This window comes from Lepus europaeus, chromosome 2 (genome assembly GCF_033115175.1).
Source record: "Lepus europaeus isolate LE1 chromosome 2, mLepTim1.pri, whole genome shotgun sequence".
NCBI classification, from domain to species: domain Eukaryota; kingdom Metazoa; phylum Chordata; class Mammalia; order Lagomorpha; family Leporidae; genus Lepus; species Lepus europaeus.
The window spans coordinates 147,386,050-147,402,478 of NC_084828.1; positions in this window are offsets into that span (position 1 = coordinate 147,386,050).

A 16,429-nucleotide genomic window follows, 5' to 3' on the forward strand; every position below is an offset into this window, starting at 1 on the left:
AAAGGCATAGTTACAAAGAGGCAGAGACGCTGAGGCTCAGGAAGGCAGTGGAGGATGGCCCAGGTGCTTGGGCCCCTGCACCCACATGGGAGACTAAGAAGAAGCACCTGGCTCTTGGCTTCGGATCGGCACAGCGCCAGCCGTAGTGGCCATTTGGGGAGTGAACCAACGGAAGGAAGACCTTTCTTTCTGTCTCTCTCTCACTGTCTAACTCTGCCTGTCAAATAAATTAAAAAAATAAAATAAAATAAAAACAAAGAGACAGAGACAGAGACAGAGTCTTTCATCCGCTGGTTCACTCCCCAAATGACCACAGCAGCCAAAGCTGAGCCGATCTGAAGCCAGGAACCAGGAGCTTCTTCTGGGTCTCCCACGTATATGCAGGGTCCCTAGGACCTGGGCCATCTTCCACTGCTTTCCCAGGCCATAGCAGAGAGCTGGATCAGAAATGGAACAGCTGTGTCTCAAACCAGCGCCCCTGTGTGATGCTGGCACTGCAGGCGGCGGCTTTACCTGCTACACCACAGCACCCGCCTAGGATGATTGTTTCTGGAGTAGAGCTTTTGCAGGACCTTGGATAGGCCTCCAGCCTTCACAAGAGACTGCTCCACACTGTGCACATGGCCTGCTGCTTCGAACCACCTGTGGGTCAAGGAGAGACACTCTCCCAGATAAGAGAGCCACTCTGGTCACAAAGGACCCCCCCAGGAAGGGGTGGTATTTTATCATAAGGCATGGATGACCAAAGAGCGAAGGGCAAAAGCAGAGCACAAAGGAAGGAGCCACGGTGCTGGGAAGTGCCAGGGCCATGGGGACTGAGGCTGGGGAGAAGCCGGGATATCTGCTGGTGCTGATGGAGGACCCGCCAGTCATGCAGGGTGTAGACTTGGATCCAGGGACATCAGGGTCATCAAAGGTGCAGCAGTGACTTCATCAGATCCGCAACAGGGTTGGGCAGTGGGATGTCCACACCCCGTATCGGAGTCCCAGGTTCGAGTCCCAGGTACTCTGCTTCAGATCCAGCTTCCTGCTAATGAGCATTCTAGGAGGCAGAAGGTGATGGTTCAAGTGCTTGCGTCCCTGTGCCACCCATGTGGGAGACCCTGATAGCGTCCCAGGCTCTTGGCTGCTGCGTGACCCAGCCCTGGCTGTTGCGACCATTTAGGCAATGAACCAGCAGGTAAGAGATATCTCTCTCTCTCTCTCTCTCTCTCTCTTTCTTTGTACCTCTGCCTTTCAAATAAAATGAAAACAAACAAAAAAAATTTTTTTTAAATCCACACACTGTTGCAGCCTGAGTTCACTCCCAGCTAAAGGATTCCTGGCATTCCTGCCTCCTGTCTCTCTCCTATGCTTTGTGCCAGCTCCAGCTCAGCCCCGCCCACCTCCTACCTCAGCCTTTCCACCTGGAGCCCTCCTGACCTGGCGTTTCTGTCACCCTGGGCCCCTGTTGACGGCCCCACACTGCCCTGGCCTCCGGCAGGGCTCCTGCCCTCGCTGCAGACGCCCGGGCTGAGCCATCAAGGGCAGTGGAAGAAGGCGGCAGGAGGATGCCAGCAGGTGGCCCCGCGCCAGAGGGCACAGGGGCTCTCTCTTCTAGACCCCACCTGCTCTCCCGGCCAGCTTCCGTGGAGCACCGGCCAGGTCAGATGCGGTCCCTAGGGCCACCTTGACCGGGATGCCCCACACATATTACGTTTCCAATAGGCAGGTACCCAAAGCTGCCTGAAGAGAGAGGATGGAGACAGAAGGGGCCCGGCCCCTGGCATCAGAGCGCAGTGGCCTGCTTTCCCGCCCTGTCCTCAGCCAACCTAGAAGGCCTGCAAGGCCTTGCCAAGGACAGCTCCACACCCCCCGCCCTGGACAGGGCTGGCGCAGGCCTGGTGCCTCCATGGCTCCCATCGACCCGTCCGTCCCTTCCTGGGCTGGGCCTTTGATGGGGCTTCTTTGACCTTGAGGAGATAGCTTCTCCCCTCTCCTGCGGTCAGTTCATGCCAAACTCAAGAATGGCTCTTGGAGGTCAGGCCCCCACCCTACCCCCGCCCCCAAATACCTACTGTGTTGTCAACTCTCTCCTTGGAATTCTCTCCTCGGGCTTCCAGGAAGGGCCAGGGGCCTCGGAACCTTGTGAATCTGCTGTCTGATTCCCCGCTGGCATGTTAGGCATTTTTACAATTGTTTTAAAATTCCATTATCTCAGCCTTCTGAACAGGCTCAGTGACTCCTGCTGACTGCATACGTGACTGGCCACCAAGCTGTCCCCGCTGCCTCCCATCCCCGGGATGCCAGAGAAGAGCCCTGGGCTGCCGGCTCCATGGGAAAAAACGCAGCACCTTGATAACAAAAACAGAAGCGAACGGTCTTGGCCACACAGGGCAATCGTAAACACTGCTGAGGGTTCAAAGCAAAACAAAACTAAAATGACAGAGCCGCTGAGCTGGGAGGAGCTCCGAGCTAATTTTTACTCCTTCTTTCTAGCCAGCACTTACCACAAGTGTAATTGCACATGGGGCTGTGTTATTATTTGCTTAATTCATTCAACAAATATTTACGGAGCTCCCACTCTATTCCAGACACTGTTCTAGATGCTTGGGCTACCTAGGGACCACAGCAGGGACTCTGCCTTCCAGGGGCTTATGTCCCCTGGAGGGGCAGGGAGGCCAAAGACGACATCCTAACAAAATGACAGAACGGGCCAGACAGGGACCAGCACTAGAAAAACAGGTGCAGAAGAGCAAGGTAAAGGGGTCCTAGGAGTAAGACAGGTGTCCGCCCTCCAGAGTGAGCAGAGAAACCTCTGGGGAGGAATATTCCAGAAGGGTCAGCTAGAGCCGAGGCCTCCGAGGGCAGGCCAGAGCCAGGGCCAGCTGGCTGGAGCACAGCAGTGAGGAGGGAGTGGGTGAGGAGGTGGGGGGTGGTGCCGGGGCCGCTCACTGGGAGGACTTTCCGTGAGGATGCAACAGGGGGCAGGGCAGGGCAGGGGCATGGCGCCATGCGCCTTCATCCCGGGAGGGCTCCGGGAGGGCAGGGTGGGTGTGCAGTGCCAGGCCTAGCACAGGGTACAGCACCTGACAGAGCTCTGAATTCCCAGTGGAAGGGCAGGCATTCGGGGTCCCGGTTAAGATGCCGCCATCCCACGTCAGCTGGAGAGCCTGGGTTCAAGTCCTGGATCCACTCCCAGTTCCAGCTTCCTCCTAATGTGCACCCTGGGAGGTAGCAGGTGCTTGGGTCCCTGCCACCCACATGGGAGATTTGGATAGAATTCCTAGCCCCTGGCTTCAGCCAGGCTGAGCCCAGGCTGTTATGGACATTTGGAGAGTGAACCAGCAGGTGAAAGATTTCTCTTTCTCTCTTTCAAATACTTTTGTTTTAATTCCAGTGCAATGAAAGAATGAATCTAGGCAGTAGGCTGTGCCCAGCCATTCCCAGAGAGATAGGCCTGCAGGAACATCACTTTGGCCCCTAATTCCTGTCCGGGTCACCTGGGGAGCTTTTCAAAGTCCTTACTCCCAGACTCTTCCCCCACATCCTGATTCTCAAGTCCAAGTTGGGGGAGGTCCTAGGTGAGTCGGTGAGAAGCCTCAGCCTGGACATTCCCAGGTACTTCCCCACACTCCGCAGCCAGCATCCCACCCGTAATGAATGAACAGAGGTTTGTTGACTGACCCACGGATGGGTAAACACACAAATGCCACTCATTGAGGGTTCTTTTCCATTTTCAAGTCGGACCTTTGGAATTGTACAAGTAAGCAGCTTTCCAGAGAATGAGAGGAAGGAATGAGGTTCCACTGGACAGCCCCGTGCTGTCCGAGGGGCTGAGAGCAGAGGCACGGGGTCTTTGAATGTCCTCTCCACATGGGAGGGGCCCGCATTCCAGAGGCAGAGACACTGGGGCTGGGCGGGCACTGCGGTCTGCCTTTCCCTCCCCACTTTGCCCCATCTCAGCCCAGCTGGCTCACCCCAGAGCCTGGGGCCCCAGCTCAGGGCACCTGGGTCTCAAATTCCTGGCCTCTTGCTTGCAGGTGCCGGCTGCCAGAAATGTTTGCCTGTAAACAGTCAAAGAGCCCCCTTTTATCTTGACATACTTGGAATAAGCACAGCCATTTTCTTTCCTCTTCCCAGAATTCAATAAAGGCCGGGAATTCCACAAGGCCTCTGAATCAGCTCCGCTCTCTCCTTCCTCTGGCTTTCCCACCCCTCCTGCCCCCTGCAACCTTCAGAGGGCAGCCCCAGGATCCAGGGCTCTGCAGCCTGGCCTGAGGGGCCCTGGGCCCACCTGGTGCACCTCCCAGACAGGGCGACTTTGTACTCAGGAGAGCCAGGAGTGGGGAGGCAGAGACCTAGTGCAAGAGTCAGCCGGCCAAGGTTGACATCCGGGCTCTGCCCAGAGCAACTCTGGCCGATGAGCTGTGCTGTCTGGGCCTCCGTTTTCCTGGTGTCTAAAATGGTTGTGCCAATCATGTCTTTCTCTTGGAGTGGACGTGAGGATGGACGGATGACGCATAAAGAAAACGGTCATGTTTGCATTTTCGTTAGTATTGAGCACTTGCCGTACACCTGCCCCTGTCTGTGGCTTCAGGTTCTAGGGCTCAGACACAGCCACCACCACCACCCCCAGCAGAGGGGTAGTGGTAACAGGGGCCTGGGTGCTGCGTGATGCAATTAAACATGAGATTTAAAATAGAGGGGCAGGCAGGGGCCACCCTCTGCAAAGAGCTCAAGGCCCTTTCACAGAGGAAAGAGGCCTTGGAAAAGGTTTTGAGGATTGAGTAGGAGCCCTTCAGAGAGGCAAGATGGAAAGCAGGTCACAGATAGAGGAGAAAGCACACCCCAAGCCCCAGAGGCCCAGCCAGCAAGCAGGGTTTGGAAGTCCAGGGCTTAGGAACCTGAAACCGAAAGAGGACCAGGGCCAGAGGGAAGTCAGTGAGGCGGGCAAAGTCCATCCTAGAAGGCCTGCAAGGCCTTGCCAAGGACAGCTCCCTGCCCACTGTGCCAGGAGGACCCTGCTGGCCACAGCGGGAGAGACCTGGACTGCTCACAGCGAGAAGGTGGTGGCAAGTGGCCCTCAGGCTTCAGCCAGTGTCCTGCCACCTTCCTGATGTCCAGGGCTGGCCCAGACGGTGCCCGCTGTGACATTTCTCTGATGTTAGCTCATTTGTTAAAGCTTTAGTCCCTTCTGTCGCACCATTAATAAGATATGCTACTTCAATCATTCTGTTTTTTAAGATTTGTTTTTTCCTTTATTTGAAAGGGAGAGAGAGAAAGAGAGAGAGAGAGAGATCTTCCACCCAATGGTTCACACATCCAATGACCACAATGGCCAAGGCTGGACCAAGCCAAAGCCAGGAGCCTGGATCTCCATCCGGGTCTCCCACATGGGTGGCAGGAGCCCAAGCACTTGGGCCCTCTTCTGTGGCCTTGCCAGGTACATTAGCAGGAAGCTGGATTGGAAGCCGAGCAGCTGGGACTTGCTGCTGGCATCACAGGCAACAGCTTAATTGCTTAATTGGCAGCACCACAATGGCAGCCCCAATTCTTTCTTAACGTAGGTGAAAACTGTGCACTCTGAAAAAGGCAAAGTATGTATGCACTTGCCACTGGACATCACCGGTCCACTCACTAATAGCACCTGACCCAGGCCTGGGGTATGAGAGGCTCTGAGTGCAAGGAGATGACCATCAAAGGACACAGCATTTCCATTAGATGGGGTGGGGTGGGGGGAGTTCCAGAGATCACTTACAACCTGGTGATTGGTTAATCATGATATTCGGTACACCTGGAAATTGCTAACAGAGAAGGTTTTATGTGCTCTCACCATGAAATAAAGACAAATGTGTGAGCTGATGTATGTATTCATTAGCTTGACCTAGCCAATTCACAATGTGTGTGTGTGTGTGTTTAAAATAAGGGAGAGGCTGAGCCCAGGCCACAGCAGCAGGGATGGGAGAAGGATCTGCCCCCACCCCCCTTCTCCCTGCCCCTGCCTCAGCCTTTCAGGTCTTTGGGACTTTGAAACTTCAAGGCCAAGGTGCACACCACTGCGGCTGCTCTGAGAAGGAGCCGCCCCGCCCCTGCAGCCTACACTGCGGTCAGAGCACCCTGCGCACGCAATGCTCTGGGGCTCCAGCTCTGCCTGGGATGTGAACAGGCAAACGCACCTCCCCTAGAGCGGCGGCACTGCAAGCAGACCCAAGGATGACTCTGTCTGTCGCCTCCCACGTAGGGAGGTGGGTTGTGCACGGTTCCTGGAAAATGTGCCGGGGAGGGGAGCGAGAGGAGGAAGGAAGGAGAGTGAGAAGGGAGGAAACGCGCCGACTGATTGATGCTTACAAGAATCCTGTAAAGCAGGAACTGCTGGCCCCATTTCACAGGCAGAGAACCCATCCCAAGAGGCTGCCGGTCAAGGCCGTGTCTAAGTGAGAAACAGAACTCAGCTCCTTGTCCTGATCCATTTGAGTCTGAAGCCACCACTTTCTTGGAAAAGAATAAAGTCTTAATCACTATAGCATAGCAACCATTATGTATTTTTAAATCCCCTTCCAGTCATCTCTTGTTCCGGTGCCAAAAAACTCATACATCCCCCTTTTGTTCACTTAACATGGTATCGTGAGTATTTGTGATGTTGCTAAAGTCTTTACAATAATCACTTCTGCATGCTATTCCACCCTGTGGGCATCCCATGACTCCTGATCTTCCAGGCGGTGTGGACGTCTTTAAGGATTATACATGCTCCCCGCCCCCACCGTCCCCAGACAGGCTCCTGTGCCATTGAGTCAGGCTCTCACCCGCAGGATGACTACAAAGGTTTGTGGGTCACTGGGACGAGATCGTGCAAGGCTCTTAGAATCCCTCAGAAAGCCAAAGTCGCTCAGAAAAGCTATGCCTCTGCCTCCCTCTGCCAGTTCTGGCAGGAGACCACCCCCTCTTCTGCTCCACCACTGTCCTCATCCCCACCCACTGAAGCCATAGCCAGAGGAGGTATGGGAGGGGAGCGCCAAAGACTGGGTCAGGTGCAGCCTTGCAGCTGCTGAAGACAGCCCTATGCTCAGAGCCCCGGGACGCCCACAGGGCTGCAGCTCCATGACGGGAGCCAGACCCCTGCAAAGGGCCCAGGGCATCGCTTGGTCCCCCTTCCCTTGAGAAGCCCCTTCCAGAGAGTTCTCTGGCTGCACCCCAAGCTGGCGTCCGCTGGGTGCCAAGGAGGACCCTGGAAACAGACAGCCTCCTGGCGGGCAAGCAGAGGGACCTAAGCGTGCCCAAGGTGATGGCGGCAGATCACATTTTCGGGATGCTTTTCTGTTTTATCTGTTTGCAAAGCAGATATTTGGGCTGGCTGGGCTCAGAGTTGCTTCACAGTTGCCAGTCCCATGGGAAATGGTTCACATTCTTAGCATAGCTGGAGGGCTGTGAAGCAACAGGGAGGAGGAGGAAGATGAGCCACCACCTTGGCATCTGGGCTGCTTGGCCGGGTTCCCGTGCTGCCTCCGCTGCGCCACCGCCAGGCTGGACGTTCTCACCAAGCGAGGCTGGGGGAGGGGCCATCTCTGGGGGGCTGCCTGAGGAGAATCATCGCATCCCTCTGGCCAGCCCTGCACTGACAACGCCTTCCAAGCCCTTGGCCACAGAGCAGCCAGCTTCGGGCCTGTAGAAACGGGCCCCGGGTTGTGCAGCCGCTGCGATCCGAGGTCTTTTCTGGGTGTGTTGCTGTTTGCATTTCGTTCAGAGTCCAGAGCGCTAAGGCTGGCATGATGGAACCCCTGAAGCCAAGGCAGTCAAGCAACTTTTCAATAAATAACTGAACGAGAAGACCTCAGAGCCAGGACAGTTTATCCCCAGCCTGGATCGTAAACCCCAGGGCGGGGGCTCTTTCTCAATGGAAAAATCCCAGCATCCACTCTATTTCCCTTTCTTACAGCTGCCTGGATGCCTGGTGCCCTGGGGAACAGGAAGGTGGGGTCCAACCGTGCCTGCTGCCCATTCGCCATGGGGCACACTGGGCCTGGAACTGGGCTCCTGAGACCACCCAGGGCACAAAGGCTGCAGGGGCAGGCAGGACACGCAGGCGCTGTTCGGTGCCAGGCAATGCAGGCAGAGGACCTTCCCTTTTCTGGCTCCACCTCAGTGGCCAGCACGCAGGTCCCCTGCACCACAGGCAGCTCAGGGGCAGGTGCTCATGCATTGCTCCCAGGAAAGCTCCAGGACAGAGTCACTGATGGCAGAAGGAAGGCGAGGCCGGCGCTGTGGCACAGGAGGCTCCCTTGTGACTGCCCCAAAGTGGAGCAGGCAGGAAATTCCCCTGGGAACCTGAGGCCAGGTGTGAGTGGGATTTAAGAGGGAGCCAGGGCCCCGGGGTGGGGTGGGGGTGGGGAACGAGAGGCATGCCTCCGGAGTGTCAGAGCCTGGCAGGTGTGTGCCCTGGGTGGCTGTGAACTTGCCGTTGGGGTGGGGCGGAGGGTCAACGCTGGCTGTGTAGCAGCTCTCATCCCGAGAGTGGAGAGCAGAGAGCCTCTGAAAAATCCCTCTGCTCACACCACAGTCCAGACAGACTGATTTATTCCAGCTCTCAGGAGGTGGGCCTAGGTATCTGCATTTTTTTTGCTTCCCAGGTAATCAAAACTGGAGCCAGCCTGGAGAAGCAGAGCTGTAAGGAGAGAGCTGGTGCCTCCTCAGGTTCCTCCTGAGCGACACAGCCAGCCATGCCCCCCCAGGCCTTCTTCCCCCCAACCCTATGGTCCCCCCAAATCCCTGCCACGCTTCCAAACCGCCCTCAATCCTCAAATACCCGCGGACGCCCTCCCTGACTGCCCCACCCCCTGCAACTGGCCCCTTCCTCGGAGATCTCCAGGCCCCTGGGACAGCCCCATGCAGAGCCTCAGCAGACAAGGGTGACCTGCTGCTCCCTGCACTTTCTGTCACCTGCTGACCTGCCACCTCTCACCATTCTTTGCCCACACGGCACACGCAGGAAGTGCTTCCTGGCTGCCTTACATCCCAGCGCATTTCAGTGTTGCAGACCATCCCGGGGAGGGAGACGAATGTCTGATACAAATGAGTGGTTTCAGTGCTGATTGGTGACAGGGGTGACAGCAATGGGGGAGGCAGCAGCGGGTAGGAAAGGAGCCTGGAGGAACGGCGCAGAACGTGGGTGACAAGGCGTGTTTGCTCATTTCAGGCTCTACTGCAGGCTCTCGAGGAAATCTGAGCTGGCAGACCAAACACATACATTGATATCTACCCCCCCCCTTCCTCTCCCCACTGAAGCATGTCGGAGGAGCCGGAGAGAAACAGAAGGTTGTCCTAGCCAGAGAGGCAGAGGGATGTGGAGACCCCCTGGTTCTCAGAATGTCAAGCCCCCCACGTGAGTGTGGACAGGAGGAGGAACGGGCCAGAGAGAGGTTGAAAGGGGGCCAGGGGCCAGCCCTGAGGAGCCTTGACCCACGGGCAAGTGGGCAGGTTCCAGGTCTTAGCATCCAGAGCAGAGCTCGCCATGTGCTGTGACCTGATCCCTCTAAAAACCTGGCAAAGGGCAGGACCCCTTCCTGCCGTGGCCTCCAGGGAAACAGGTCACACTCGGTGCATGGGAGCTCTGGGCTGCGTTTGTCTTCGGGGCTCTCCTGCTCACCCTCCTCACACCCCCCTACACCCCCCAAGCTAGGCAGAGGACTTCTCTCCAGGGATCTTCCTCGGCCTCTCCTTCCTCCACTGTCCAGCATGGGAGCCTTTCTCCTGCGCTTGGCTCCTCCTGTGCAGCCTCCCATCGCGTCTGCAAGGAGATGGTTTTAAGATATCCCGTTGGAGCCCCACATCCATGGATGAGCAAGTCCCTTACATGATATGCATCACTTGGGGGCCGGCGCTGTGGCACAGCGAGTAAAGCCCTGGTCTGCAGCGCTGGCGTCCTGTGTGGACGTTGGTTCGAGTTCCGGCTGTTCCACTTCGGATCCAGCTCTCTGCTATGGCCTGGGAGAGTAGTAGAAGATGGCCCAGGTCCTTGGGCCCTGCACCCACGTGGGCGATCCCAAAGAAGCTCCTGGCTCCTGGCTTTGGATCTGCTCAGCTCCAGCTGTTGCAGCCAACTGGGGAATGAATCAGCAAATGGAAGACTTCTCTCTCTCTCTCTCTCTCTCTCTCTGCCTCTGCCTCTCTGTAACTCTGCCTTTCAAATAAATAAATAAATCTTTAAAAAAAAGAGAAAGAAATGCATCATGTTTGCACACAGCCTCCTGCATCCTTTAAATCATCTCCATGACACTTAACACAATGTCAGTGCTGGGTAAGTAGCTGTCACACTCTGCTGTTTAGCAAATAACGATGAGGAAAAAAATTCTGTGCATGTAGAGTACGGTGCAATTTTTGTTTTAGGGTTTTCCACCTGTGGTTGGTTGAACCCCCAGATGTGGACCTGTGCTCTGCCAGAAAGTCATCAGAAGCGAAATCAAAAGATAAAGAAGGGGGGCCGGCGCTGTGGCGTAGTGGGTTAAGCTGTTATCTGCAGTGCCGGCATCCCATATGGGCGCTGGTTTGAGTCCCGGCTGCTCCACTTCCAATCCAGCTCTCTGCTGTTCACTGGGAAAGCAGTACAAGATGGCCCAAGTCCTTAGGCCTCTGCACCCATGTGGGAGACCAGGAAGAAGCTCCTTGCTCCTGGCTTCGGATCTGTGCAGCTCTGGCCGTTGCGGCCAATTAGGGGAGTGAACCAACAGATAGAAGACCTCTCTCTCTCTGCCTCTCCTTCTCTCTCTGTGTAACTCTAACTTTCAAATGAATAAATAAATCTTTAAAAAGAGAAAAAGGTAAAGAAGGACCTGGGCAAAGAGCTACAACCCCGCCCGAAGGGCAAATCTTCCTGAGACACAGAGCTCAATAGAAATCATGGATGTAACCAGACAGAAAAGTAAGCCAAAGAGATGAGTGGACAATCTGTAGAAAAGACATAAAATGACTCTTGGATGAAAGGGTGATCAAGGTGACTCATGGTAAAAGAAATTCAAGTTAAAACTGCAGCAGGGCGCCGTGGTCACCTATCAGATCGGCGAAGATCAAAGAGGCTGATTCAGCACCGCACTGTCAGGGCAGCCAGCGCACTCAGCTGCCAATGGGACTGCCAAGTGATGAAGCCGAGTGGAGGACAATGTAGCAACGTCTTGCTGAGCCGCACACATTCCCATGACCTTCAAAAGGCAGGAGCACAGGCTGGGGGAAGGACGCCAGGTTTGCTTCCCCACTCTGCAAGCCATGTACTTTCTCTGAGCGCCACTTTTTTTTTTTTTTAAGATTTATTTATTTATTTGAAAGGCAGAGTTTACACAGAGAGAGGAGAGGCAGAGAGAGAGAGAGAGGTCTTCCATCTGAAGGTTCACTCCCCAGATGGCTGCAATGGCCGGAGCTGCGCAGATCCGAAGCCAGGAGCCAGGAGCTTTTTCCAGGTCTCCCACGTGGGTGCAAGGGCCCAAGGACTTGGGCCATCCTCCACTGCTTTCCCAGTCCACAGCAGAGAGCTGGACCAGAACTGGAGCAGCCAGGTCTTGAACCGGCGCCCTTATCGGATGCTGGCGCTTCAGGCCAGGGCGTTAACCCGCTGTGCCACAGCGCCAGCCCCAACCATCCACCTTTTAAATCTGCAGCGTGGGATGATAAGAGAAGCCTGCCTCTGGAGACTTCTGCAAGGAAGAAAGCACGGTTCGCAGCTCCCAGGATGTACCGTGTAAACGCTACCCGTCACCACTGTGAACGGCCCCCCGCGGTTCCACGCTAGGAGTTTGTCCACAGTGATGTTTGCACACACGCTGGACGAGTACTGTGTCGTTCACCGCAGCCGAAGAGAAGCTGGGAGCAACGTGGGTGTCTCTGAATGGATGACAGCAATTATACTGCGTGACAAAGATGCAGTACTATGGGGGCCAGAACTCTGGCACAGAGGGTTAAGTCACTGCCTGCAGTGCCGGCATCCCATATGGGCACCAGTTCAAGTCCCAGCTGCTCCACTTCCAATCCAGCTCTCTGCTATGGCCTGGGAAAGCAGCCAAAGATGGCCCAAGTGCTTGGACCCCTGTACCCACGTAGGAGACCCGAAAGAAGCTTCTGTCTCCTGCCTTTGGATCGTCCCGTTGGAGCCATTTAGGGAGTGAACCAGTGGATGGAAGATCTGTCTGTCTCTTTCTCTCCCTTTCTCTGTCTCTGAAACCCTATCCTTCAAATAAAATAAATAAATAAATATTACCCAAAAAAGAATGTAATACTATGTAGATACAAAAAAAAAAAACCCACATACACAAGGAAGAACTTATTCAGAACAAAACACAATGCTACCATAAGTTTGTAAAGAAAGAATAACACAGAAGTTCACATTCCCTTATGCACAATTAGGAATTTCGAAACCCTCTGAAAAACAAACATGTTAAAAAACAAATGGCACAGACCCATTGGCAAGAAAACCTGAACCGAGCTGAGTTGACTTAAGGCTGCTTATGGTTTTATTTGTCCTCCATGGTGCGGAAATGATAGCATGCACGTTTTATCATGTGTCCTGCTGGGTGTGTGGCATCACCTACACAGACTACCCTTCTACACACCTTGAATTCCAAACTCCACAATACACTTGCCCTGCAGGGCTCCAGATAAGGGACTGTGGCTCTAGCACTAATATTGCTTTTTTAAAAAACATTTATTTATGTATTTGAAAGTCAGAGTTACACACAGAGAGAGGACAGGCAGAGAGAGAGAGAGAGAGAGAAAAGGTCTTCCATCCGGTGGCTCACTCCCCAGATGGCCGCAACGGCCAGAGTTGTGCCAATCCGAAGCCAGGAGCCAGGAGCTTCTGCCGGGTCTCCCATGCAAGTGCAGAGACCCAAGGACTTGGACCATCTTGTACTGCTTTCCCAGACCATAGCAGAGAGCTGGATGGGAAGTGGAGCAGCCCAGACTCGAACCGGCTCCCATATGGGATGCCAGCACTGCAGGCGGCGGCTTTACCTGCTACACCACAGCGCCGACCCCTTAACATCGCTTGAAGTATCCAGGAGAAACTAGTAGCAGTGGCTTCTCGCACTGGAGCGGCGTGGCTGTGCAGCAGGGACGAGAGGGAGCCTTTTCACTGTACCTCACCTCAAGAATGCAAGGGTGTGGGGAGACGGGGCGGGTGTCTGGCACAGCGGGTCAGGTCCCGCTTGGGACACTTGCAGCCCACATCAGAGTGCCTAAGCTGGCTTCCCGGCACTGCTCCCAGTTCCAGCTTCTGGCTAATTGCTACCCTGGCGGGCAGCAGGTGACAGCTGAGGTGTGTGCTTCGCCTGCCATGCACGTGGGAGACCGGATGAAGTTCCCGGCTCCTGGCTTCTGCCTGGCCCAGCCCCGGCTGCTGCTGGCATTGAGGAGTGAGTCAACAGATGGCAGAGCTCTCCCTGTCTCTGTCTCTCTGCCTTTCAAATAAGTTAATTAAATAAACCAAAACTAATTTTTTCGAATGTAGTATAAGCATATTTTATTTATTCACATAAAAATACACACTGCTTAAGACTGCCTCCATGCTGGTCAAAAGCCCAACCCGTCCTGGTCCTGTCATGGCACTGGTTGTGGTAGGCTGTGGGAACAGGGACCTGGGAAGGCGGCTCCAGGGTGGGGGCAGGTGGCACGGGAGCCTCATCTCTGACTCACGGTGCTGCCCTGGGCGCCGCGGCAAGGCCTCCTCCCTAGAAAAGTCGAGATAATAAGAATGACTCAGGGCAAGCACCCTGACGGGTGGATGGGCATTGGTAGGGAGCCAGGTGCCCATATCAGCCTCCTCCACTACCCCTCCCCCCACCAAGACTCCTCCTCCTGCTCGGGGACATGTCCCCAGCAAATCCTCAAGGGAAGGGAGTGGGGGGCCAGGGCCCAAGCGCAGGTGCCGCGTGCCCATCAAGTCCTCAGTGCAGGAAGCGGGACGAGAGGCAGGACGGGCCTCACCCGGCCTGCAGCACAGTTGGGGGAAGAACGGAGGCCAAGGCCGGGCGCAGGCGTCGGGCTGGGGGCGTGCGGGCTTGAGCGGCAGATGCAGGAACTTCTCCCTCCAGCGAGAAAGTCAGGCGCGCTCTTCAGAGGAAGGCGGGCGGGCGGCGTTGGAGGGGATTTGCAGCCTCTCTGCTGCTGCGGGGCCCTCACCAGAGCCTGTGCAGCACAGCTTCCTCCCCGCCCCTGGATCCAGACAAATGCGCACCTGCACAAACACTTCCGTACGTCCACGTCCACAAGCACAGCTGTGCACGCGTGCGCCACGCATCTTGTGCACGCATGCGTACATTTACGTGTCTGCACACACACAGACACCTGGCCCTGTGTCGGTGTGCTGGAGCCTTCGCAGCACGCCGCCTCCCATTTCTCTCTCGCAGGGCTGTCCAGGTTGAATCCCGTCTTGGTGACTGATGTTCCCAGAGCTCAGACTAACAAAGCACGTATGCGTGTGGGGGTGGGGGGGCGCAGAGAGTTACAGGAACTGCATACTGTGAAGCAAGTATGCATTCATTTAAAATGTTTTGAACCAACATAAATGTATCTTTTCATTTTCGCTCCCACCATCTTTCCGAATTACTCTTGCATCTATTCACGTAGGTTTTCAGGTCATTATTTCACCTAATTATTATACACACTCTTTTTTTTTTTTTTTTAATTTGACAGATAGAGTTAAACAGTGAGAGAGAGAGAGACAGAGAGAAAGGTCTTCCTTCTGTTGGTTCACTCCCCAAATGGCCGCTACGACCAGCGCTGCGCCGACCCAAAGCCAGGAGCCAGGTGCTTCCTCCTGGTCTCCCATGTGGGTGCAGGGGCCCAAGCATTTGGGCCATCCTCCACTGCCCTCCTGGGCCACAGCAGAGAGCGGGACTGGAAGAGGAGCAACCGGGACTAGAACCCGGTGCGCATCTGGGATGCCGCCACCACGGCGGAGGATTAACCAAGTGAGCCACGGCACCAGCCCCTATACATACTCTTATTTCTTTTCTTACTCTACAATACCTAATGAAAAACTATCATGGGGCCGGTGCTATGGCATGGTAGGTACAGCCGCCACCTGCAGTGCTGGCATCCCATATGGGTGCCAGTTCAAGTCCCCGCTGCTCCACTTCTGATCCAACTCCCTGATACTGCCTGGGAGGGCAAGAGAAGATGACCCAAGTCCTTGAACCCCTGCACCCATGTGAGAGACCCAGAAGAAACTCCTGGCTCCTGGCTTTGGACTCAGCTCCAGCCATTGCAGCCATCTGGGGAATGAACCAGCAGATGGAAGACCTCTCTCTCTCTCTCTCTGCCTCTGCCTCTCTGTAACTCGGCCTTTCAAACACATAAATCAACCTTTAAAAAAAGGAAAAAGAAAAGCCATCACTCTTTTATCTCTATTGCATTCTTTTTAATGACTGAATACTGTTCCTAAATATGGGTCCACCAAAATCCAGTCAGCCATTCCCCTGTGAATGGCATTCGAGTTGGCTCCCATCTGGGGACACCATGAACGGTCCCGCAGTGATTATCTCGGACAGATGTTTGAGTACAGATGTGAGTATAGATAGTGAGAAACCGACGGCGGTAGCAATGTACTGTCATGGGGGCAGGCGCTGTGGCCTGGCAGCTTGAGCTGCCGCCTGGTGGCCTGGCGTTCTGTGCTGTGGCGCCAGTTCAGGTATCAGCGACTCTGCTCCCGCTCACGCGCCTGGGAAGCAGCAGAGGCCGGCTCAGGTGAGTGCGTTCCTGCCACTCACAGGGGGACCGGGATGCAGCTTCCAGCTCTGCCCCCACCCCCAGCCAGTCCTGGCCACTGCAGCCATCTGGGGAGTGACCCGATGGATGCAGGACCTCCCCGTCGCGCTGTCTCTCCCTCTCTGTCACTCTTTCAGAGGAGTAAGTAACTATTTCAGCAGTCTATAACACGTGGGCAGGCGCTGTGGCACGGAGGGGGAAGCCACCACTTGGGCGGCCAGCACCCCCATCAGAGCACCGGCTGCAGTCCCAGCTGCTCTGCTTCTTGGCCAGTTCGTTCGTTCGTTCTTCTTCTTCTTCTTCTTCTTCTTCTTCTTCTTCTTCTTCTTCTTCTCTTTTTTTTGTGCTTGGGAAAACAGCATGTAACATGGGAAACCCAGATGGGGTTCTGGGTTCCTGGCTTCAGCATGGCTCGGCCATTGTTGTTGCAGCCATTTGGGGAGTGAACCAGTGGACAGAAACTCCTCTCTCTCTCTCTCTCTCTCTCTCTCTCTCTCTCTCTGCCCCTGCTGCCACTCTGCCTTCAAATAAATGAATAAACCTTTAAGAAATACATACACTTCTATATGTCATTTATACAAATTATTTATCATTTATTAGAAGTTGTATAAATTATATAAGACAAAATTACTTCTATGTAATCACTTTAATTGATTGGTAAAGGTCATAAAAACGCCCATTTCTGTCAGCACTGCGTGTGAGT